At 44.6% G+C, this 26,364-nt stretch overlaps 1 protein-coding gene across 2 annotated transcripts in view; it reads left to right on the forward strand.

Annotated features, from left to right (window-relative positions):
• LOC122789364 (rho GTPase-activating protein 22-like) overlaps nucleotides 1-26,364 on the forward strand; it is a 1,062,881-nt gene that overhangs the window by 404,641 nt on the left and 631,876 nt on the right. The gene's annotated exons all lie outside the window — the stretch shown is intronic.

Genomic DNA, 26,364 nt, shown 5'->3' on the forward strand with positions numbered 1-26,364 from the left:
CGTAAACAGTTGGCCCAAGGTAGCATGGTGAAATCAGTTAATCATCAGGTTCTACTGTTAGTCAGGAAGAAGGCCAAGAAAATCTTGGCCGGATATTTGGCTGTCCAGCCTCCACTGGATGTCTCTCTAGAAGTGAGTGATAGCTCTGTAGGCCAACCAGAGTTAACTTCAGATTTGTCTGTTGTGACTCCATTGGAGGCTGGCATGGATCCTTCCTTTCACATGTCCTCTGAGGCTTTGCAAGCATCTGCTCCAGATGTCAAGGGGGGACTTTGACTGGTTATCTCAGAGGGTCCTACAGGGATTCTGCAGATTCTGGTCAGGGAATAGGTTCTAGGTACTCTTATTGAAGCTTATCTAGGATCAGAGCTGGCCTAATAACCCTCAAAAGGAATGGCAAGAGTTTACTCAGGGCCTGTTTAATGCTTTAATGGCTCTGAAGCCTCCCCAAGGGGTTTCTGTGCCTACTCCACCTTGAACTTCAACTCCTTCTAAATGGCCTAGGGAACCTGATTCCTCAGATGAGGATTAAGAGTATAATAAGGGGTCTTTTTCTTACTCTTCTCAGATGCTTTCTCCCTTGGCTTATTGACTCAATTAGCCCTGAGTTTCCTTTTGAGGAGCTATCTTTTGGGGACACAGTAGCCAGAATCATGGAATAATTTAAGTGGGATTCTTCTCAGCTGTGTGATGCCCAGAAGAGGTAATATGAGTTGCTTTAGTTGGACATGCCTAAACCTTCTGCAGTACCTCCTGTGTTGGCTGCTTTGTTAAACACCTTTCTTGCTGCCTCTAAGACTCTGGATTCTCAGCTCCCTGCTCCAAAGAAACCTTAGGTTCTATAAGGTTCCTGAGAATTGTCAATTCCTGTTTAAGTGTCCTTTTTCTGACCCTCCTGTGGTGCCAATCTCCTCTGGCAAGCCTTCTAAGCTTTTGCCCTCTACCAAGCTCCTGCCTTTGGATAAGGATAGCTGGGCCATGCACAGCATTATAAAGAAGATCTATATTGCTGCCATCTTGGCCTTTAGGGCTATTAATTATCAAACCAATGTAATCAGATATGCTCTGGCCTTGATTGCCCAGGCTTGTCAGGTTATTTCTGACCTCCCTGATTCTAAACAAAAGTCCAATGCTCTCTGTATTTTGGATTCTACCACTAAGTTGTCTCATCACTCTATCAAGTGCAGCTATGATGTCTCTTCCAGAGTTTCTGCTTTTGGGTCTGTCATGAGGCATCATTCTTGGCTTCCTCTACAGTCATTACCTGAGGACATTAAGGCCAAGTTGCTGGATGCCCCTTTGGATAATAAAAATCTCTGAAAGACTGCTGCTGCTGGTGATGATATGGTTAAGTCTCTTCAAGAAAGAACTAAAGCTTTGCAAGATCTTAAACATAATTTTGTGTCCTCCACTCCTAGGTTCCAGAAGAACTATCCTACTAGATCTGCTTCTGTTTGCAGGTAGACTCATCAAGCCACTAAAGGCAAGAAGGCTGATAGGTGAGCTCCTGCTGGTAATTCTTCTCAGGCTTATGTGTCCCAGAAGCCTCCTTTGTCTGACAAGCCTGTCTCCCTTTGACATTTGCCCATCAAAGGAAAGCAGAAGCCAACCATTGTTCCTCAAAAGCCTCAGGAGAGTGTGCTCTTTAGCAGCAGTAATGCTGTGAAGGTTTTCATGCCCAAACTTGTATTTTACTCAGTTCATCTCGAGCTGTTTAGCAGTTTGGGCATGTGGACGTTGCCCTGAAGCTTTTGAAGCTGACTGGTTGTTATATCCTTGGCAGGATATAACCCAAATAGCTAAGGCTACTGCAGCATATACAGATACCACATTTATGACATTTGCATATACCAGACTGCCACATCTGCCAAAACGCTATAAAGTACCACTGGCTGGGAACAGATAACTTTATCACTGGCTGGGGGCAGCTATCTTGGAAACAGTATGCTCCCCAGAATTCTCTCATTATAATACAACACTATGAAGTTATTAGGTGCTTCCAGATTCTTCTGAACACATCCATAACAGCTTTCCTTAAAGTTGTGTATTCTAAGGCAAATGGTATGACATGTGTATCTTTATGGAACAATTTTTGCATGTTCTTGCATCTTAGCAGTGATGCAGAAATCCCTTTTATTTTCTTGTAATGTATTTCTAAGACTTTTTTTCAGGTAATCCCTTTCGTTTAATTTAGCCACAAAACCTTTTCATGCTTCTGCAATTCTTAATCTCTATAGAAAATATTTTTGCTTGCTTGATTCTGAAAAATCTAACTCCCAGTTTTGCTTCTTTATGAATTCTTGTACTTCTGTATGTGAGAGAAAGGCTACAAGTCTTTAGCTTAAAAGGTGCGTAATGTGTTTAAAAAATAATTTGACTGTCCTTTTGTCACATTAATATCAGCAACCTATTTTGTATCTTCGGTGTTGTATAGCAAAATTTAAACAAAAAATATTGTATAGTATTATGTTAAATAAATAAGTGCATGAATAAATGTATGTATAAATAAATAAGTAAAGAAAACACACACACACAAATTAATCCCATCATGTATTAACAGCAGGCAATATATCTCATGTATAAAACATGGGGCAGGATTCACGATGGCTTGCACGGAGTCCAAGAGTCGTGTAAGACTCCATGCAGCCATCACGATCCAGGAACAGCTCGAAATCCAGTGTAAGAGACCAGCTAAAATGACTCTTACACGGGCAGGGCGTGGATATGCTAATCACCTCACTTGCAGCCGAAAGGCATGCAAATGAGTCAGATTAGCGATCCACGAAGCTGAAACCAGCCCGTGTAAGAGTCGTGTTAGGTGCAGAAATGTACTCAGTTGACAACTGAGTACGTTACTGCAAATAACACAATGGAGCCATGATAGCTCGAAATAAAGTGTGCATATGTTGCAGTCAGCATGCCAATGGCCAAATATGTGGCCATTGCCATGGTAACCCGATGCAAACATGAAATAAAATACTATTTTTTTTCTGCGATCGGCAATGTTTAAATGCAGTGCAGCCCCGCGCAAATGGGCTGCGCTATATAAAACATAAAAATAAAGGGTTGAAACACACAAATGTGGGTTTTATATAATGCATGGATTTGCAATGCAGGGACTAGCAGGCCAAAAACAACATGGCCACCGTCTAGTGGTTGCTAAGGGGGGAAGCTGAGTGTAAGACATGTAACTAAGCATTAGTAGGCAATCCTATGTAAATGAGTGGTAGGATAGTGAATCACACTGTCACATAGCAAATGAGCACATTCCGTGTAGTGTAAGAGTTAGATAAGGGGGAGTAACAGAGTAGGAGATAGGTGACATCACAGGGGGGAATGTCAGGAAGAAATCAAGCTCATTGGAGCAAAGTGGTATGTGAAAGATGTCAATCACACAGCATAAAAAGAGGAGTGTCAACAGATAAGCATGGGAAAGTAAGAAATGGAAGGTGTACACTGTGGCCAACACCAAAGTTTCTTGCTGTGCATGCATGCATGTGTGTGTGTGCTGGGAGCCGCGAGTAAGACAGAGTGCGTGTAAGGCAGAGTAAGCATGTAGGAGCCTGTTTAAAGATCTGTAAACCTGTTTGCGCTGGTGTGTGCACGTTTTAACCTGAATAAGCAAAGTCTAGTCCGTGTAAAGCATGTGTGCGCGCGTGGTAGCCACTGTGAGCGTGTTTTTGCTGGTATGCGTGCAGCTCCCCCCTGAGGAAACAGTGGAAAAAGGAAGCAGAAGAAATAGTAGGAAACTAGCAGGGAATACTGGTAGAGCTAGCAGGTGAAAACAATTAGAAGCAGGCAATTACACAGGCAGAATACTAGCCCAGCCCAGCACTTAAAACACTGCAAACAGCATTGCAGCATGTTTCTCTCAAGAGACACTGCAAGACAGGAGTAAGCTAGTAGAAGTGAAAACTGAAAAAGCTGCACTCAGACCAAACATGTTAGGGGCTGCCATAGCTGTTATAAGGAGACATAGGAGACTTGCTGAGGGTGGTGACAATGCAAATGCTGCCAGACAACCCACAGTGAGGAGACAGAGAAGAGTGTACAGGCCCAGGGTCACTTACCAGGGGTTACATGAGCTGGAGATAGTGGAGTGCTATAGAGTGGACATAGACCTCCTGCAGCAAATTGTTGAGCTGTGCAGGCCACGCCTCACACACAGAACCAACAGAGAGGAACCCATCTCAGTGGAAACCAAGGTATGTGTTGGCCTAAGAATACTAGCAACAGGTACCTTCCAGAGACCAACTGGTGATATGATGGGGATATCACAGGCATCAGCCTCCAGGGTACTGCACCAATTCCTGGATGCCATGTCAACACATGTCGGTGAGCATGTATATTTCCCCAATGCCCGTGAGGTATTGGCCAGCAATATGCGTCTCTTCCAGCAAATAGTGGAATACCCTGAGGTAGTAGGTGCAATAGACTGCACGCACATATGCATCAAAGCACCATCCGGTGAGCGGGGTAGGGCCTACATTAACTGCAAGGGCTTCCCCTCCATCAACTGCCAGGTCATGTGTGATGCCCAGGTCATAATAATGAATGTGTGAGCTGGCTGCCCTGGGAGCTACCATGATTCCCATATCTGGCATTTGATGCAGCTGTACCAGACATTTGCCAATGGGGACATCCCACATGGTTACCTAGTGGGGGATGCAGGATATGCACTGGAGCCGAGGCTGATGACACCCATCAGAAATGCACACACACCCGAACAGGAACGCCATAATCAGTCCTACCACAGGATATGTACCCAAAGAGCAGTGTACAGCAACAGTGGTCCCTCACCACAAAGGGGGTGCCTGAATGGATACTGCAAACTATCACCCCTCAACCCCAACTATCTAGGTTTGCAAAGTAATGGAGAGGATGATCATGGATCCCATGAATAATGAGATTGGGTACCTACAGACATTGGACCCTACCCAGTGTGGCTGTCATAGGGCAGATCCTGCCCCTTACACATGTCTGACTCATGTGAAACATGCACCAAGGCCATTGATGTGGGGAATGTGGATCACACAGCCTATCAGGACCTTGCTAAACCCTTCCATACAGTACCCTAGTTGGCGGTACAGATAAGCTCACCAGCCTAACTATAAACCCCTATGCAAGTAGATGGGTTGCAAACCAGCTCAAGGACAGAACTGACCTGGTCAGACATGCTGCAGCCATGGCAGACTGCAAACCAGGTACAACTGGCATCCCACAAGGCATGGTACTGGGACCTCTCTTGTATGCTATATATGTCACATAGGTACAGGCCAACATGGAAGGACTCTGTCTGAACAGGTTCGCAGAGGACTACAAACTGCCCACCATATCGGACCCTCCAGCTGACACAAGCAACCTACAAAAGGCACACATAGAAACAGACAAGTGGTGCCACAGCCATGTCAACAAGCTAAATGCAAAATAGTGTATAGTCAACCCCTGTGGAAACACAGTACATGGCCAGAAATTACCACATAGGTGTTAACCCAGTAAGTACATCAGGAGCAATAAGAGACCTGGGGACACAAGGTGATAGATATCCTGCATGTGACAACCATGTGTCTGTGGTGGTTACAGAAACATACCATATACCCACCTAATCATGAAGGTAAGCACAGCTTGGTTAGGGTAGGTCAATGTGCCTCTCCAGTCATCCATCAGCAGCCTCACAATTGTGTACAATGGCCCTTCAGGGATGTACCTTAGCAGACACCTGCAGCAACTGGAAAGACCCCACAAATACCCCACCAGGAGGATCGCAGAGCTGTAACAGATGCCAAGTGTCGCCTGATTAAAGAAACTGCAGCTCCACACAGTGCCATACCACCTGGCTGGAGGTGAACTGTGCCTGATGTATAGAGCCATGACCAACCTGGTATCAATGGACATTTGGCACCATGTAAACTCTGAATGCTGGTGACCTATGCAGCTGACAGGCCTGAACCCCAGCACAGACATAAACAGGACATGCTGTACCGACTGGTCCATAACCCAGAAGCTCACTCCACTCACGACTAAACTCCTACTACAGGTTATCCAGGGTGTCCCTCACTGACTGTCATCCAGAGGAATCATGATGACTGGATGGGAGATGGTAGGTGTACCCTGGATATCACCTGTATGTCACGAGTAGACAGAGGCACAGCACACTAACCATGACATATGTCATGGCAAACACCAGTAAATGTGTGTTGAAGGACAAACACTCTCTGACTAGCATTACAAATGGACTAGGGCACATGGCCATTGTTTGTCACTGTCCACACAAGTTGTGGAATACATTAACAATGTTGGACAATCATGTACTATGCTGTCCATATCTGAACAAAATGCAACATGGTCATATCTGCACAACTGGCCCTTAACCAGTCTGGTGTGCTCACTATAAATATTACAAGCAGTGATAGGACTGAAGCCGATTATACTGTCCACCGCAGTGAAAGTACTGCACCGGTACACTATACGACAATACAACGGTTTGGTCAGTAGGAAAGGATGCTGACAACTGTATACAAACTATCCCATGGCGACCCTGCAGGCACAGCATAATGCCTGTTAGGTTCAGACACAAAGCAGTTGGGCAGTAAGAACACAACCTGATGTCCAACACTCAACTGTACATGTGAAATATAGATGGCGTCCACACACAAACACAAATGTGGTGGTCCACAGATCCCAACATAAGGAAAGGTCACACTGGGCATGCTCTCACACTTAGATAAATGAGACGTGTCAGTCAAGAAGCCATACAAACAGTGAACTGGGCATGCTCACACACTTAGGCCATGTCACAGTTCAGCAGTTGCACACACATATCTGGCATTTGTATGTGTTAACACAGGAACCTCCAACAATACAGACATCTGCCCAGTGCACACAGTGAAGTTACAACAGAGACATAAGTAAAGTACTGGATCCCACTCATATGCAAACATCTTCCACAGTACACAAGTTGTTTATAAAGATAGGGAAGGCTATGGCAATAAAGACCCACAAACAGTATATGAGCAACAGATACTTGCATCTGACAGGTAAACATATGGCCGTAGAGTGCAATACTAGACTGTTGTCCCTAGGGAATACAGAAGGCTATCCACAGTGTATTTGGTGTCTGCCTCCACAGTACAGTAGGCCACTGTGCCTGTGCAAAGTTAATGCATAGATATGCTCTCCCCTGTACTGATGGGTAGTAACAGATGTACATACCTCTTCATCCATAATGATGTCAGCAAACTATACATATGTCAGGAGCAGAAATTATACCCAGTAATGTGAATAGCACGCTCTGCTACTGCATCCTCACAAGTGTCAAGTAATGCAAATAGCGCACTCTGCTCTCTCACAAGTGTCATAACATAGTTAGGTAGGGGTTTGAATCCTGCAAGTGCTCAGTGTGTGGGGGAGTAGTGTGTGAAATTCCATGTGTAAGAGAAATGTCCCTTTTGGCAACTATTACTACACAACACATGCTGCATATTCCATTGTCTAAACACTGATGATGTCAGCACCCTATAAGTACAGCAGGAGAAAACACTCCTCCCAGTAATGCAAATAGCACGCTCTGCTACTGCATCTCTCCCAAGTGTCATAACATAGTTAGGTAGGGGGTTGAATCCTGCAAGTGCTCAGTGAATGTGTGTGGGGGAGTACTGTGTGCAATTCCATGTGTAAGAGAAATGTCCCTTTTAGCAACTATTACTACACAACACATGCTGCATATTCCACTGTCTAAACACTGATGATGCCAGCACCCTATAAGTACAGCAGGAGAAAGCAATCCTCCCAGTAATACCAATAGTGTGCTCTACTACTGCGTCTCTCACAAGTGTCATAACAAAGTTAGTTAGGGGTTTGAATCCTGCAAGTGCTCAGTGTGTGTGTGAATCTGTGTGGGGGAGTAGTGTGTGCAATTCCATGTGTAAGAAAAATGTCCCTTTTGGCAACTATTACTACACAACACATGCTGCATATTCCACTGTCTAAACACTGATGATGTCAGCACCCTATAAGTAAAGCAGGAGAAAGCAATCCTCCCAGTAATGCAAATAGCACACTCTGCTACTGCGTCTCTCACAAGTGATCTAACATTGTTAGGTAGGGGTTTGTATCCTACAAACGCCATGTGTATTTTTGTCACACAGTTTGTCCATGTGTGTGGGGTGTTGTTCCCAATATTGCACAACATACATTATATCAGTAATGTCAATGCACACATGATGTATGTGTGCCACCTACACATATGTACCTGTGAACTGCAATAGTTCCCATGTCCGAAGCCTGCCTCATGTGAATACTTGGAATATGCATCAGACAACTGTATGACTGTGGTGTTCTGTGCAGGGGCTGCATGTGGTATGTGACTAGACAGTGTGGGTTGTAGATGGTGTCATCCCACCAGCGAGGGATACATGACTGGTCTGGAGCATATAGTCCACATGCTGGTGATGAACAGGTGCAGCATGTTGTCACCTCTTGTGGGAGTGGTAACAAGTTGTTCCATAGCAATGCAGGGAATGAATGCTAAGAACCCTTCAGATAGGGTCTTGGAGCTAGAGAAATGCTCACACTCTATGTTTGGGTAGTCACAGTCCAACCATATAATGGTGCTTGTAGAGACCATCATATTCCCAGTGTTGTCAGGAAGGCCAAGTGGGTTTCCTGGGTATGGGAGGGTGGTGTGTGCCAGGCTATGAACCTGAAGGCAGTCTAACCCACTGTTAGTTGCACATGGATAGGCTCTGATGCTTTGCACAGTGCCACCAACCTGGGGGTGTGTGTATCTGAGGTGCCTTTGGATACATCCCCCCTGTTCTGGTTTGGTGCATGTGTAGGGGACGACAAGCATGGTATCAGGAATGACCTGGCAGTGATGGTGTGCACCTGGGAGCCTTGTACCAGGAGTCTGTTACTGCACGGATATTGCTGTACCCCATGTTAAGGACAGTTTCCACTGCATGCATCTTGAGGTTTACACTGCTGCTGTTGAGTAGCATTTCTATTAGTGTCCTATCCCGTGTGATACCTGTGTAGGTGGCTATGTAATGTCAGCCTTGCATACAAAGGCACTATGTGTGTAGCAACAGCCTCTGCCAATATACAACGGCCCATGTGTGACAGGTGCAAGCTGTCCCCCGCAAAGCAATGTGGCTTGTCCAGCATGTAATCCCACACTGGCAGGCATTGGATCCCCTTTGAATGTCACTGAAACATACGTTAATTGCAGAAACTGATCATCCTGTCTACATATTGTGGCAGCATTCTTGGTGAGGGTAAGATGCTACTCAAGGTCAGGGTCATACCAGCCTGTGCCACAAGCTCAGAGAGCCCCTCTATGTTCCCTAACATGTACTCCAGGGTGGTGCATCAGAGGTCATACACACTGGCACAGACAATGACTGAGTCATACTTCTACATGCCTTGCAGTGACCGGTATGCATGTGTTATGTGGTGGATCATAGTGCCCGACGGGCAGCTCAGCATGACCGTCACCTTGTTCAGCCTGGTGAGCAGGACCTCAGTGTACCTAACGATTGAGGTACCTCATACAACTGTAGCAGGTGTGTTGTCAAGCCGTTTGGCCTGTGACTGTTTGGCACACAGGCTTTGTGAGCTATGTGTTGCACGTGCTCTGCTCTGGCTTAACGTTTGCTTGTGTGTCTGCTTTGCAGGTGTCAGCTGCTCAGGCAGGATGCTATTCTAAGAGTCCAATAATGTACCTGTGTGTTTCTGTGTTTGGATTGTGGTCGTGGCAGGACTATGGGAGACTGGTACTGTATTCACTGTAGTATCCCACTCCACCTGACAGGGGATGCCAGTGCTGAGTTAAGAGAGCTTAGCCCCTAGTTTGGCTATGTGGTTGCATCTCTCACATGTGTTGTAAGTGTATGGGAAGGGGAGAGGGTTGTCTGTGTACATGAGGCAGCTGTAACATTGCCACATGACTCACAGATTCACCAACTGGACCCGAGAGTAGCACATGCTACCATAGCATTGTGAATCCCATACTAAGTAACGACACATAGGGCCAATGGGGAACAAGGTACTCAAGGTGACTATGTGAGGGTGTAGTGCTCCTGATTTGTTAGTGCTGGCATATATGAATGCTGTCTTGAGCAAATGCGAGGTAAGTCGTATGCAATGTGTTACAGGCAAGCTACATGCAAACAGGACAAACAGTGATGTTCTGTCAAGTGAGACATGGACATCAGTACAGTAAGCAATACAGATGTCACTAGGGATCCACAGAGGCACTGTAAATCTGCACTGCAGGTGAAATAAGTGTTTCAGGAACATAACAAGCAAACATGCATACAAGCAAAGCTACAGTCAGCAGGCCTGTATGTAGACTATGCTACAACAAACAAGGTGTATGACTTCCAGTAGGTAACAGTGCATATATGCAGGCACTATAAGCCTGTACCCAGACATTCACAGGTCAGACGGGCTGGGTCCAGCCACACCCCCCACAAGTGTATAGACCACATACCTTCGTAATGTTGAATAGCTGGCCTGATACCCAAATGCTCATACCTGTAATAATACACATGTCAAATAACAGACACTGACCCCCTCACTCAGCAGTTCCAGACTTAGTATGATGTATGCTACCTGTCCTGGCACCACAGTATCTTTCACATGTATGGACACTCTCCCTCCTGTCATAGTTAGTATTGTGTTTTGGTGCTGTCATGCATGGTATGAGGTGTGACCTTGTAGTGCTAGTGTGCTCTTGTGAGCCTTGAACCTGTTGTGTAGTACTGCACAGTTATCAACATCCTCAAACATCCACATTGCAGAGTCGTGTGTGGACAGCATGCAACTCGCAGTTGACATGACCATTATTGAGTATCAATATGTACATTGTCGTATCCCCTGTGCTACCTATGTAGGTGGCCATCCCTTGACAGCCTCACCACCAGTATGCAAAGATGTGCAGACAGTACACTGTGGCAATTACTATGGGTGTACAAAACAATACAATGACATTCATACTGTAACTGCATCAGGCATGCTGGTATATACCCACAATGATATCATTACACTGTACTGTTGTCAACATCATACTATTACAACACGTCTATGTTGTCACCCTGTGCATCAACACCTTGTTAACCTGTTCCTGCACCGATTTTACAGATTGCAGGAGGTGGCACAGTTTCATCATATGCACAGGGTGTGTACCTGGTATGCCTGAGTCTGCCATTGATACAACCAATTGACATGTCTGTGTGTGTGTGTTGGTGAGGGACAGCAGTACAAGATGGGGCAATGTTGATGCAGTGTGTGCGTGTATGCATTAGCCCTAGGTGTTATCACTTTGCATGTGTGTATGAATGCACACAGTCCCACCTCATGGCTGCCATATACAGGTGTTTGTGGACAGCCAAAGACTGTACCTGCCAGGTCATACAGATCACTGTCTGTGGCCACGGACACGGTACCTGTGCCTGGCAGTGGTGCTACGGACCGTATCAGGTAATAAGCCAGACTGGGTACTGTCATCAGAAGCAGGTGGTTGGTGACTGGAGACAGGTCCTTGTTGGGACTGTCCAGCACCATGTGCACGTGGTCTCCTGGGGCGGTCTGATGACAGCACAGACCCAGCAATGCTGGGGCTGCTGCTGGCACTATGTGAGCGGCTGCAGTCCTGCTGTCGTCCGTGATGGCTGCCAGCTGCAGCTGTTGCTGGCATACGGCCACTTCGATGCCTCAACCATCCACCATTCCCTGGCTCATGGACATGTAGTTGTGGAACAGATCTAATGTGTCCCCCCAATGTCTGTCAATGACCTCGGTGAAGTTACGGATGGCAGCTGCAACATCACGCATACTGTCACTCATAGCTGTGCGACATGCTCTCATCTCCCTCAGACCCTGTCTGGTGTACCATTCCATATGTGACTGTGCCTGCATTACAGCCCAGAACATAGCTGAGGTTGAAAGACCTCTGTGGGCACATCTGACAGGGGCAGTACGCCCATGGATGCTCCCACGATAACCCCTGGACATCTGCCTGTGTGGTACCATGTCTGGACCCTGGCCATGGCTGCTGTGTGAGGATGCATGTGCCACCAATACCACATTACCCTGGTCAATGCCCACTGTATCCTGTCCATCACCTAGGGACATTGGTGACAAAGGATGTATTGGCAGGATGACTGTGCGCATTGATGGGGTCGACAGCTGTGTAGTGTCAATTGGCTGACCAATGACAGACCCTGGCACACTTACCTGTGCCATTACAGAGGTATCATCATTATCACTATCCACAGCAGCTGATTCAGGTTCCTTGCTGCACAACACCAGAGCAGCACCAGAACCTGTGGGAGTAAGACAGGAAACACAGTTTACAATGTGTACACAACGTCACCACTGATACACACATGCGCACATGCACACATGCACACATGCACACATGGGCACATGCACACATGCACACATGGGCACATGCACACACCTCAGTATATGAGATATCAACACACAGACACAAACACACCTGCAATCAAACACATAGCACTACTGCTTCAGCCTATTATTACTGTTAGTATACAGAGTATTGAAGGTAATGGTATTACACACTCACCAGCATGGATAGGCTGCCTTGCTGTTACACCAGAGGGACCTGCAGAAAAGAGGCATTTATTGTCAGTGGGCACAACTGTGCCATTTATACTGTGGGCATGATACAGTTCAGTAGTGCAACAGTTAGCTTCCACAGGTGTACTGCTGATATTGAGGATATCACTCTTGCACAATAATTACCAAGATTACAGCTACAAAATGAGGACACACCTCACACATGCATAACCTAACAGTGTACAGAACGGTCAACTATACACATGGCATGTTACCTGCACACTCCGTGTCCTGCTGCTGTGTGGCTCCAGCCTCCATCATTACACATGTATGCTGCTGCTGTTGCTGTTGGGCTGGAGCCACAACACTTAGGAGTAGTCCCTCCAGTCTGGTGAGGGGTATATCTAGACACCCCACCACCTGTGGCAAGCTGCTGCCTGTGGATATCCAATGCATGCTGACAGACATTTCTAATTAAATCACTGCAGTGATGGCGTACCTGCTCATATGTCCGGATATGTGTGCCTATGTCATTTATCCGACGGACCAGGTCTTGCCACAGTGCAGCCCTCTCCTGCTGGTTCTGGCTGGTGCAGGAAAAGAGTACTGTGAAATCCCGCACCAGGCTCTGGTGTATCTCTTCCTCCTCTGCAGCGGAGTAGACAGGGTTCCGCTGGTGAACCATAGCCCTGAAAAGGAGAAGGAAAATATGTCAGCAATATCTGTCAGCAAACTATGGCACACATAATACACATAATACTCGACTGCAGTGATATAACTTAACCACCATATATAGCATCTGTCTGTCTATTTGGGGATACACATGTAAATGACCAGATATCAGTGCTCATCCGACAACTGTGCAACAGTTCCTGGCACACTCCATATGACTGATTAGTATACTGTAGCAGTCAACACACTGGTTCAGGTACAATGCACAACGTCACACTGGGGGTTTGTATCAAGGTACAGTATGGGGAACATTATCAGCCCATGCACTGCACACAATGCACGTTACATATTTCACTGGTAATGCAAACTACTCTTACTTGCCATAACCCTACCTACACCACAGTGACATACAGGGTAACACAGCACAACATATGACAATATAGTATGTGTTGATCGCAATACCTCACACATCTGTCTCTGGCCTCACACCAAGGACACACACTACCATGACAGACAGACAGTCATGGTGAGCAATCACACCAGTACACAACATGCACCCAGTCACTGGCACACTCATTCCATTTCACATATTTCATTTGCAATATGTTCATGGGTGTGCATTGTGTCTTAGGTAGGTAGCGTGCTTTTGGCCCTGGGCCTACAGCAGCATACTGTTATGCTACCTTGTCCCTTGTGACACATGTGTTATGATTGTACCTGCTTCTTACAAACAGTTGCACAGGGTGACTCATATGGCATATTACCTATCTGCATAACATTCAGCAGGGGTATGTCTGACATCTACTCATGGGGAGCCTTGCTTCTTAATTCTGTGTGGTTTACTACAGGGTATGTCGTATCTGTGGGTAGGGTCCTGTACCTCCACCATGTGCTCTATACTGCAGTGACAAGGACGACAGACAAAGGTAATTTGTTTTGTGGATGTTGGAGGTGTTACCATGGTTGTTAGACAACTGTCATGGGTGTGACCGAACTATGTATATCCAGCAGTGGTAACCTCTATGTAGGTAGTCTGTGTGCGCTCTGTGGTCTTGTCAGTCACTCTGCATAGGTATTGTGTTTGAGTGCATTGACACAGTTACTTGCATATGTCTGTGTCCTTCTCCATATCTGTAGCTGTCATGGGAGGTACATACCGTGTAGGACATTGTGGGGTGTGTAGGGGTACAGTGACCTACATGTCCATAGCTGACACACCATGTCCGCTGACACATTCCATGTACAGGTATTACAGGACTAGTGTGCCACTGTGTATATCAATGGGGAGCCTATTGTACACTTGTTGCCGCTGTTCCCCCCTGACACATGCAGTGGTGGGCAGGCATGCACATATGTGGTGGTTACTGGTGTCAGTGTTTTTGAATGGGGTATGGTACTCCAATTTCCACACTGGTGTTCACTCCATGCCTTTGACACCAGGCACCTGTTGCAAGACATCTGCACACATGTGCCTCACACAGTAGATATATATATATATATATATATATATATATATATATATATATATATATATATATATATATATAGATACATTTATATCTGTATATATATATATATATATATATATATATATATATATATATATATATATATATGTTTGTATATATGTATATAATATGTATATATAGATGTAGATATATACATATAGATGTGGGGAGAGAGGGGGAGAGAGAGTGAGAGAGAGAGACAGGGGGAGAGTGAGAATGAGAGGGGGTGGGACAGAGAGAGAGAGACAGTCATATACAAACATATCTGTTGTCAGTCAGATCTATCTGTATATGTATATGTATCTACATATATCTATATATGTATGTGAGTATTACATATATCTGTACGTACATATTCTACCAATCTCGATGTCTGTGCAATAAGTGAGAACCTGGTTCAAGGCTCCTGAGAGCACACCAGCAGTACCAGGCTATACTTCGTGTCATGCTTTTTGGCCCCAGGACAAGGGACAAAACAAAAAGTGAGGGTGTGTGTCCATATTCATGAAGGACACCCACACCTCCAGGTTAGTGGCAACACATGAAGCATCAGAGACCATCCAGGTGCAAATAACCGTAGGCAAACCTGCTATACAACTGGTAGCATGTTACAGACCACCCTCCCAATCTCAGGAACAACAATCACCCTTCCTGAAGACATTGGAGGATATGAATGTCCCACCACACACCATCATATTGGGAGACTTCAACTACCCTAACATACATTGGGTGCATTATTCTAGCCCAAACACCCTAGCCCAAAGGTTCCCGGGATTCACTAAGTCAAATGCAATGGAACAGCTAGTCACCTCTCCCACAAGGGGAGATAATATACTAGACCTGATCATCACAAACATGGGTACAATGTGCTACACACCGGATGTATACCCCTCACTAGTCACATCTGACCACAGACTAATCCCCCTGGATATACATATCCCACCTCCCCCACAACACAAAAGACTACAGTGGGAAACCTCTCACATGCCGACTTTACACTTCTTAAAACTGAGTTGTTATCCTTTAAGCCCACTGGGCCAGTGGAAACCACATCCCACAATGTAGACACCTTCACATATGCTTTCTACGGATATTTCCAAGAATGCATGGATCATGCAATCCCAAATAAAACCAAGACCCTCTCCACCAAGGGCAGGTGTCCTGTCTGGTGGACCCCAGCCATGAACAAATTGTATAACAACAGAAGGTAGCTACTGCACGGCAGAGCAGAATTCCATAGAGATAAGGCATCTCTGATCAGCACTAGTAGAAAGATACGTTCTGTCGTACAAACATGCAAGGCCAACAATGAGAGGGAAATCGCTATGGACACTACAGATAACCACATGGCCTTCTTCTGCTGTGTTACACACCTGGGTGGGAACCCTCAGATATGTTCAAAGTTAGTTCACAGTGACAAAAGCTACACTGAACACACAGATAATGCCAACATTCTGTCAGACAGGTTCAGTGCAGATTTCTCCCCTCCCTCACCCACACATGAGGAATTACTTATCCCAGCTGACTGTAACCTCCCTGTCATCTCAGATGTCCAGCTGGGAACCACCCTCAGCAAAGCTGTAAACACAGCATCAATGGGACCTGATGGTATCGCAGGTTGCATGCTACATGAACTCCAAGAGGAGCTACACATGCACATAAAATGCTATTCAACCGTATCCTTACTACAGCATATGTACCTGGACACTGGCATACAGCAACAGTAGTCCCACTCCACAAAGGAGGCACCTCTACAGACCCTGGTAACTACCGCCCCATAAGCTTAACCAGCCTGGTCTGCAACGCTATGGAAAGAATCATTATGGAACTCATACACAGAGACATTGGGGACTTAGACACTTGATCCCACCCAGTTCGGCTTTGTAGAGGGAAGATCCTGCCTTATGAACCTGGTTGACCTTTTCAAATCAGTCACTAGAGCCATTGACGAGGGCACAGCGGTCCATACAGCCTACCTGGACTTGCCTACGGCTTTCGACACAATACCGCACTCTGGCATCATAGACATGATCAACAGCTGAAATGTAAATCCATATGCCACAAGATGGGTTGCAAACCGGCTAACGGATAGAAACCCTACAGTCAAACTCACTGGTGCCATGTCAGACTCAGAGCCAGTCACAAGTGGTGTCCCACAGGGCTCTGTCCTGGGACCGCTCATGTTCGGCATATATTTCTCAGATGTGGAAGCAGACATGGGAGGGTAGTGGCTGACAATGTTCAAAGATGACTGCATACTAGGCGCCATAGTCAATACACCAGCCGACACATACATCCTACAGAAAGGCCTCATGGAAACCGACAACTGGTGCCGGAGTCATGGCCTTAAACTGCATGCCACATAATGTATAGTCATACCCTTTCGGACGGACAAGGTACCCACATATTATCACATAGACAGTAACCCACTGAGTACAGACAAAGTAATCAGAGACCTGGTGACACTAATCGATACTGACCTCTCATTTGACACCCACGTTGCCAAAGTGGTTGGATAGACTTCCTACCTTGCCCACCTTATCATGCAGGGATAGCACACATATGAATAGGACATGCTGTAGGGACAGATCTATCACTAAGAGGCTTCCCATACTGTGGAACAGGATCCCAGTTCATGTTAGGCAGAGACCCTCAATGACACTCTTCATGTGAATTCTTGACGAGTGGATGGGAGATCATAGGTTTACACCAGGGGTCATCTCTGTGTCACTACTATACAGAGGCACAATTTTCTAAATCTATTCTATACACTCTCTGCAGATAGCCTAGTACTAAACTATGACACTGTGAAACTATATATGTCTATGTATTTTAACATCCCTCTCTATCTATGTATACATATATATATATATATATATATATATACATACATATCTCGATATATATATATATATATATATATATATATATATATATATATATATATATATATATATATATATATATATATATATATATATATATATATACATATATACTCCTTTTTAGTTCCACATATGTATACACACAGTAACGTACTGATGAACATCCATTACTGTACAACCTACTTGTACATTGCACTACAACCTACATTGCTATGTGCACATAGCTACCTTCACATACATATGTATGTAGAGCCTTCAGTGACAGTTGCAGTATGTCCCCGGCCCTATGCACATCTTCATATACATAGATACAGACCAATAACACATCTGGAGGGTTCACAGTATGTAGACTATTATAGTAGTACTTTACATTACCTGTGTTTGTTGCAGCTGTTTGCGTAGGCTTGCAGTTACTTGGCCTGCTGTCAGCCTCTTTGTTTTGTTGTTACTGTTTTTTTTTCTTTTTCTCTCTCTCTTTCTTTCTTTCTTTCTTTCTTTCTTTCTTTCTTTCTTTCTTTCTTTCGTTCTTTCTTTCTCTCTCTCGGGTGCAATTAAAGTATTGCATGTGTGGACTGGGAGTACAGGATGCTTTTGTAGGTATCTGCACATGTCCATGTGATGGCCTCTGCACCATTTGTTAGCCAGCATTTACTAATTGTGTGCAGCCTGTTGTGTAGTGATTGCAGTTCTCACTGTGATTACAGGACAGTGCTATAAAAAGTTCTGTTAGGTAGGCGTAGCCCTTTCAGATTATCAGGGTGGGGACCATGCTGGTTTGCTGTGGACACTGTTCTGTGAGTGTAAGGGTTGGTATGTCTCTCATATTTCAGGCTGTGTTGTAGACACTGCAATGCATGTTGTTCTGTAAGCTGAGTATTCCTTCCTCCAGTGTACTCTTCTCCGTGTGTATGTAAACTGACACCTACGACTAGTAATACTGTGTATATGGGTGTGTGTGCTTTCCTGTGGGGATTGTGGTGTAACTGGTATATAGCAGTGGCTCTTGCAATCTGTTGCTATGGCTTCAATATTTGGCCTTTACATTCACTCCTTGTATGCCTGCTAGGTGTCTTTCTTGTAATGTGTTGCTATGGCTTTCCTATTTTCCATTAACATTCACAGCTTGTAATGCTTGCTAAATCTGTTTGGGCAGCAATTCCCTATGTGTTTGTTGTGGTAGGGTGTTACTGCATGCAGTGTGGTCTGGCCATGGTGTGGGCCTTGACACTTACAAGGGTATTTGATCATGCTGCTGAGCAGGCCTCAGATACTCTCAGGTGCATCTTTTATCAGCCTCATGGAATGGTACATAGCAGTGGGATACTAAAATGACATATTCTGATGTTCTGCAGTTGTGACTGTGGGTTATTTCAAGCATATGTATTAGTACACCATTTGTGACGTGCAGGTGGTGCATACCTTCAGTCATTCATAGTTACCATTGCATGTGCAGTTACACCTTTCTGCCTACTGTTAGGGGCACAGTTGACATTTGTTTTCACATCAGGGACATCCCTGTAACTCATTCACAGTTGCTATGTCTGATCTCTTAACTATTCAACTATGGCAGTGTTTATCCTGCTCTGAGTATGTGTGTGACTTGCCAGATACTACTGTGGCATTATTACCTAGTAGCTACCAACTAGCATGACCGTTTATCATCACACAGTACTATTTTACAAATCCATTAGATCTGACAGTAAATATACATGACATGCTTTGTGTACTAGACTTGCTATATTCCCTTTACATTAATTCCTACTATTTTATGATATATTTCTTTCAGCACAATGTTCTTGTATAGCAGTCATGGCTTAGTGGTAAGTCATGCAGACTAGTGTTTCCTGGGTTCGAGACTGAGGGAGGTATTTTATTTTGCTGCTGAGAAAACTACAGGCCTTGTAATTCAGAGTGACTAAGGCATTTTTTAGCAGTTGTAAGCGGGTTAGCACTGGTTTGTGCAGAGGTCACGTATGCACACTGTCGCTTAGCTTTGCGCACACATGCATAGCTAAGCACACAGAAGCGCACTCCCAATTGTCCAGGGGAGTTAATTGTGAATACACATACCCATTTCAAGTGGAATGGATTATTTGTGGTTATAGGATAGGGTGAAGAAATATTTCATTAACAACTTCAAATACCTATACATATGCTGGACATTTCTACTAGCTGCAGATATATACACACTACAGGCCTGACTACAGTTTCCTATGTGACAATGTATGCATGTTGGTGATAGGAATGTTACTGCTACATCAATATACATTTCATTTTTATTCATACATATTCATATCTGGCTCTGTTCAGCTACATCATCCTGCTACATTTGCTTGATATGGCTCTAGACAACTGTGGATGTTTGGTATTTCATACAACCATACTATCTGCATATTGCAAACTGAGAGCAACATGTCCAGATTTTGGGACACACATTCCAGCTTCAGTACTTTTTTCGACACATGTTGCTGTTTGGTTGTGCCTGTCACATTCATTTCATTCTGTACTGACTGCAGTATACTTTATTCAGGAGTTATTACTACTTTATTGGTGGATTCATACCTCTTTCTCACACTCTCTCACTTGTTTTATTTTTACAATTCAGGATGGTACTTAATTCTAGGCTTTATTGACATGTTTTACTTAGTTATAACAATCCTTTCCAACAGTCTCACTTGTGTCATGTTTCAGAATTTAAACTGGGATATATTTCACACGTGTTTTACTCAGCTTCTGTAGCTATACTTTTCAGCCTGCTGCAGGTTATGTACTATTATATTACAGATGGAACATCTTTATTTCAGACTTGTTTCATTTTTATTTTTGGATTACAGGCTGCATCACACTTATGTAATCAAACAATACTAGCAAAATCTCTCTTACACTGTTACTTGCACTTTTTATTAATAAGTGACTACACTGCACTCTTTTGCAAGCTGTCATACTTATATTTTTTTACAGTTACAGGGAGAGAATTACTAACCTGCCTGGTGGCGCAACCGCGCAAGCCTATCGGCATAGGCTAGACGATTCATGGAACGGACACCTGCAGCTGTAATATAAATGAAGTAATATTGGAATACACATCTCCATAATATCAGCTAGGTTAATTTCTTACATAAATAATTACATGTAACTTACTCAGTAGTGGAGCGTTGGGCATTTGCCGGGCCTCCTGGATCCAACGGTTCAGTTGGTCCTGCTTCCGTCTCTTCAGGTCCGCATGGTGGTGACGGACCTGTTCACCAGTCCTTGGTATTACTGTGGCACTGGTGAGATCATGTGCCAACCAGTCCCACGCCTCAGCCTTATATGCTCCCCACAGGACCTGGCCCTGCATGAGTTGGGCCTCATGATCATGGACAAGGAGCCAAACCATATATTTGGACTCCTCAACGCACCACCTCTGTGCTCGGAAGCACCTACCCTCTCCTACACCTGCCATCCTGACTGCAAATTGGTTCCACAATCAGTTATGCTGTGTATTCCCGCCTATGGGGCTTATATATGCTGTTTTTCCCGCACTTATCTGTGATTGGCCATTTTGGAATTGTATCAGCTTCACAAAACCTGCTTTGTCATGCTCCTCTTTCCATTCATTCCTATATATATGCTATTACTGCATTTCTAAGAGCAACTGTCATGGCTTAGTGGTTCAGTACTTTGACTATTGTGCATGGTATCCTGAGTTCGAGCCTGGCCATTGCTTTTTATATTTTATGACTGTCTACACAGGCTAGGAGGTGTGTCTGTGTAAAGGCAATTTTGATACAGCTTGCTCAATGTTGCTCGTCGGTTAGCTTGTTGGCGCGGTGCGCAGCTCCACGCAAACGGGTCACGCTGGCTTACATTTGGCTGTCAGCACGCATATTACGCTCAGCTCAGCTACGGGCACACAGTTTCAGCATGTTAGAACTCTGCTCAACCCCGGGCACTCCTTCTACACCTGTTAAACCACTACTCACCTACGGGCACTCATTTTACACCTGTTAAAACACTGCTCACCTACGGGCAGATATACTCAGCTTGTTAGAGTGTAGCTCAGCTATGGGCATTTCTGACATTTGTTCTTTTTTTTTTCACACATTTCTTCATAATAAATGGCCCATTTCATTACATTTTACATAAAAATAATTTTATACATGTACATATATGTTAGGAAATTGTTTCGTGCTTATTTCACTAAAAATAAAAATTGATGTTGTGGGGGCTCGAACCATGACTGCCTCCTCTTCAGCTGACATATCTACCGCTATGCTATTGCTTCCTGGCTTACTTGGCATATTTAGTTCTTATATGCTTTTCCACTGACTGCTAACTCTGGCTAAGCGATGGGCACGCCCGTGCAAACGAGCGCACTCATGGGAAAACATCTTTAAAACTTATAAAAAAAAATATAACATGTTCATTTTTACATTTTATGTTAATAGTCTGTGGGGGCATGTGTTGAGTTGTGTTTATTGAAATTTACATGAACTCTGTCATGGGGGTTTACTTTCGGAACTGTTACTCTTCTGGGGTTGTGTCCGTTTGCAGGGCTCGCCCTACGGACACGCCCCCTACTATCTTACACGGACCGTGTTAGCCTTAGGTGTGAGTCAGCATGCCCTCATGCATATGCATGGCTTGCTGACATCACACCGTTTAACTGCAGCCTCCGTGTAAGCCTTGTAACTCTTACACGGAGGCTTCGTGAATCCTGCCTACGATATTTTGGGGAAGAATTTTGGGAAGTACATACATTTCCTTTTTCATGAATCCATAAACGCTAGCATAACTGGAGACAAAAGATGACCCCCATCACTGTGCCTTTCTATTGCACATAAAGTGCTCCTTTAAAGAAAAAGCATCTTCACTTGCCATTTTCATAGGTTCATAGGTGTGTACTAGGCTAATGACTCTGGGGCCTTTACAAGCCTAGCCCAAAGAAGTGCCCTGGCATTCTGCCACTCAGCATTAGTTCTCAATGCCTCTATCAAGTAGAGCTGCTGGAGTGAACTTTCTATTTCCTATCTACTCATCAAGATTTCTCTTGAAGAGGGCCGTTAAGGTGCTCAGCTTGACATGTATGGGAAGTCTATTCCAGAGCATGGGCAGTCTCTGGGTTATGAACCTTTCCCTCCAGCATGTTCTGTAGTAATGAGGTTGAGGTCTCTAGAGCATGTGGTGTGGAGGGATTAGAATTTCTTTAGATGTAGCATTTAAAACAGAGCTGGGTCAGACATGGCTTTGTAAGTCAAGCAGAGATTGTCTCTTAGTAGACGATACCACAAGGGCGGGAGACTTAAACCTTGACACGGTTATAAATAGAACGTGCTGGAGGGACAGATTCATCACCCAGAGACTCCCTATGCTGTGGAACAAAATCCCGGTACATGTGAGGCAGAGCACCTCGCTGGCCTTGTTCAAGAGGAATCTTGACCAATGGATGGGAGATCGCAGATATACCCCAGGGATTACTTCAGTGTCACTGCTTGACAGAGGCACAGAAAAATGATAGGCATAGTTTTTATTCAAACTAAAGGGGTGGCGAAAGCCACATAACTATGGGCTAGGCTTATAAATGCCCTTGGGCAGATAGCCTAGTATGAACCTATGAACCTATGAACCTATGAGACAGAATAGCTGGAGTTTTTTGAGTCTGTCAGTGTATGACATGTGTTTAAGGCCTAGGATCCTCTTCATTAGGTACTTTTGTGGCCTCTCCAGCTGTTGCAGGTGTCTAGTGAGGTACATGCCAAATGGGGAATTATACTCTATGATTGGTCTAATGAGGGAAGAGTAGAGAGAAATGATGACCTCTTTCTTCCTGGATGCAAAACCCTTAGTAATGAGATGTGCCACATAGAAGGACTTTCTGAACACAGTGGGAATGTGGTGGTTGAAGGAGAGGTTGCTGTCAACCTGTGTCCCCATATCTCTTATAATGCCTTCAGTGTTCAGTGGTCTCCCACTGATGTGGTAATTAGTGGGAATTGAGTTTTTCCCAAAGGGGATAATGATGCATTTTTTGGCATTAAGCTTAAGGCCATGGTTTTGACACCAGTCATTGGTCTCAGTGAGGCCTTTCTGTAGGATGTCTGCATCCCTTGGGGAGTTAATAATAGCTCCCACCTTGCAGTTGTCTGTGAACTTGGTCAGCCAGAATCCCTCTGTGTTGGCCTACACTTCTGAGAGGTAGATGCTGAACAGGAGAGGACCCAGGACCAATCCCTGTGGGACTCCACTCATAACTGGTCGGCAGTCTGACTTGGATTGTGCTACATTCACACTGTGGGTTCTATCTGTGAGCCAATTTGCAACCCACCTAATGATATATGGGTTGATGCCTAGTTTGGTGAGTTTATCAATAATTCCTGAGTGAGGAATGGTATCAAAGGCCTTGGCCAGATTGAGGTAGGCTGTATGAACTGCTTACCTTCATCCATGGCTCTAGTGACTGACTCAAAGAAGTCAACAAGGTTGAGCAGGCATGATCTACCTATCACAAAACCAAACTGTGTGGGATCTAGAGTTTAGAGATTCCCTGTATCCTTGTTAATTAGGTCCATAATGATGCGTTCCATAGCCTTACATATCAGACTCATCAGGTTAATGTGGTGATAATTTCCAGGGTCTGTAGTCTCTCCTCTTATGGAGAGGGATGACTGTAGCAGTGTGCCAGTCAGTAGGGACAAAGCCTGAGGTGAGGCTGTGAGTGAACAGGCCACACCGATGTGGTGCCAGTTCACTTTGTAATTCATGTAGAACAGAGCCAGGTATATTGTCAGGTGCAATGGAAGCTGTATTCTTGGTCTTAGACAATGCAGCTTTAACCTGTGCTGCAGTAATGCTGGGTGCCTGGCATTCTTCTGATATTGAGATTGGTCCTTTAGAGGTGTGAGAGGGGTAAAGCTGGCACTGAATCTGTCAGCCAGTATGTTGGCAATATCTGTTGGCTCAATATAGGAGGTACCATTGTGCAGTAACATCTGGGTATTGCTGTGGAGATTCTTGATATAACTATAGAAGGCTTTGCAGTTGTTTTTAGTGTCTACCACAATTCTGCCTTCATAGCTGGCTTTGGAGGTTTTGATGAGGGATCTCAACTTTTTGTTGAGGCTAACAAGGAAATTTTTCCAGTCTTGGGACTTCACCTTTTTCTGCAACAGCTTCGTTCTTCTGCTGTAGAGTTTATTAATAGCAGGGGATCACCAGATTGGCTTCCTTTTTTTGGAGGAGAGCATCTTGCTTCTGTTGGGTATGGCTAGTTCCATGCATTTATGTACGCGTTTGTACAATACATTGGTGCATGATTTTGCAGTCATGCATCTATTTTCCAATGGCATGGGTGCCGTGAATTTAGCCACTTCTGTTTTTAGGAGTCCAAAGTTAGCTTTGGAGAAGTTTTTTCATGGTGGATACCTTTGCAGGGGGTGTGGGTGAGATGTGGATTTCCATGGTGATTAGTTTGTGGTCAGATCTAACCAGGGAGGAATTGACTATTGGTGTGAAACAACGGTTGCCCATGTTGGTAATAACCAAGTCAAGGATGTTGCTTCCTCTAGTGGGGCTAAGACTGAGCTGGTCCAGGGCATTAGAATTGATGAATTTCAGGAATTGTTGGGCGTGTTGTAAAGTGGTGGCACGGGAAAGTGTAGTTAGACAGCATATGATGGTGGTTTGTAGGATGATACTGGTGATCAAGAAGAGGAGGATGAGTGTGAGAGCAGCACCAAGGATCAAATGGTGGAAAATGAAAAAGAGTAATTGTGAGGTAATGTTCAGGGAGGAGTTAAGAGGGTGGCAGTGAAGAGTTACCAAATAGCTGGGTAACTAGAGCAGAGCTAGTAAGAGAGATGGCTAGAAAGGTGCTTGGTGTGACATCTGGAAAGAGGAAGGAGGAAAAGGAGACCTGGTGGTGGAATGAAGAAGTACAAGAGAGTATACAGAGAATGAGGTTGGCGAAGAGGAAGTGGGATTATCAAAAAGATGAAGAAAGTAGACGAGTATAAGGAGATGAGGTGCATGGCAAAGAGAGAGGTGGCAAAGGCTAAGGATAAGGCGTATGAAGAGATGTATAAAAGGTTTCACACTAAGAAAAGGACCTGTTGGCTAGACAGAAGGACCGAGCTAGTAAAGATGTGCAGCAGGTAAGGGTGATAAAGGATAATGAGGGAAACATACTCACAAGCGAGGAGAGTGTGTTGGAAAGATTACCTTGAGGGGTTGATGAATGAAGAGAATGAGAGGGAGAGAAGGTTGGATGATGTGCAGATAGTGAATCATGAAGTGCAGTGGATTAGCAAGGAGAAAGCAAGGATAGCTAGGAAGAGGATGAAGAACAGAAAGGCTGTTGGTCCAGATGACATACTTGTGGAAGCATGGAGGTGTTTAAGTGAAATGGCAGTAGAGTTTTTAACTAGATTGTTTAATGAAATCTTGGAAAGTGAGTATTTTGGTACCGATTTTTAAAAATAAGGGTGATGTGCAGAGCTGTAGTAACTACAGAGGGATTAAACTGATCAGTCACAGCATGAAGTTATAGGAAAGAGTAGTGGAAGCTAGGTTAAGAAGGGAGGTGATGATTAGTGATCAGCAGTATGGTTTCATGCCAGGAAAGAGCACTATAGATGTGATGTTTGCTCTGAGACTGCTGATGGAGAAGTATAGAGAAGGTCAGAAGGAGATGCATTGTGTCTTTGTGGATTTAGAGAAAGCATATGACAGGGTGCCTA

This window comes from Protopterus annectens, chromosome 14.part0, assembly GCF_019279795.1.
Source record: "Protopterus annectens isolate FY-2018-M chromosome 14.part0, PAN1.0, whole genome shotgun sequence".
Taxonomy (NCBI): domain Eukaryota; kingdom Metazoa; phylum Chordata; order Ceratodontiformes; family Protopteridae; genus Protopterus; species Protopterus annectens.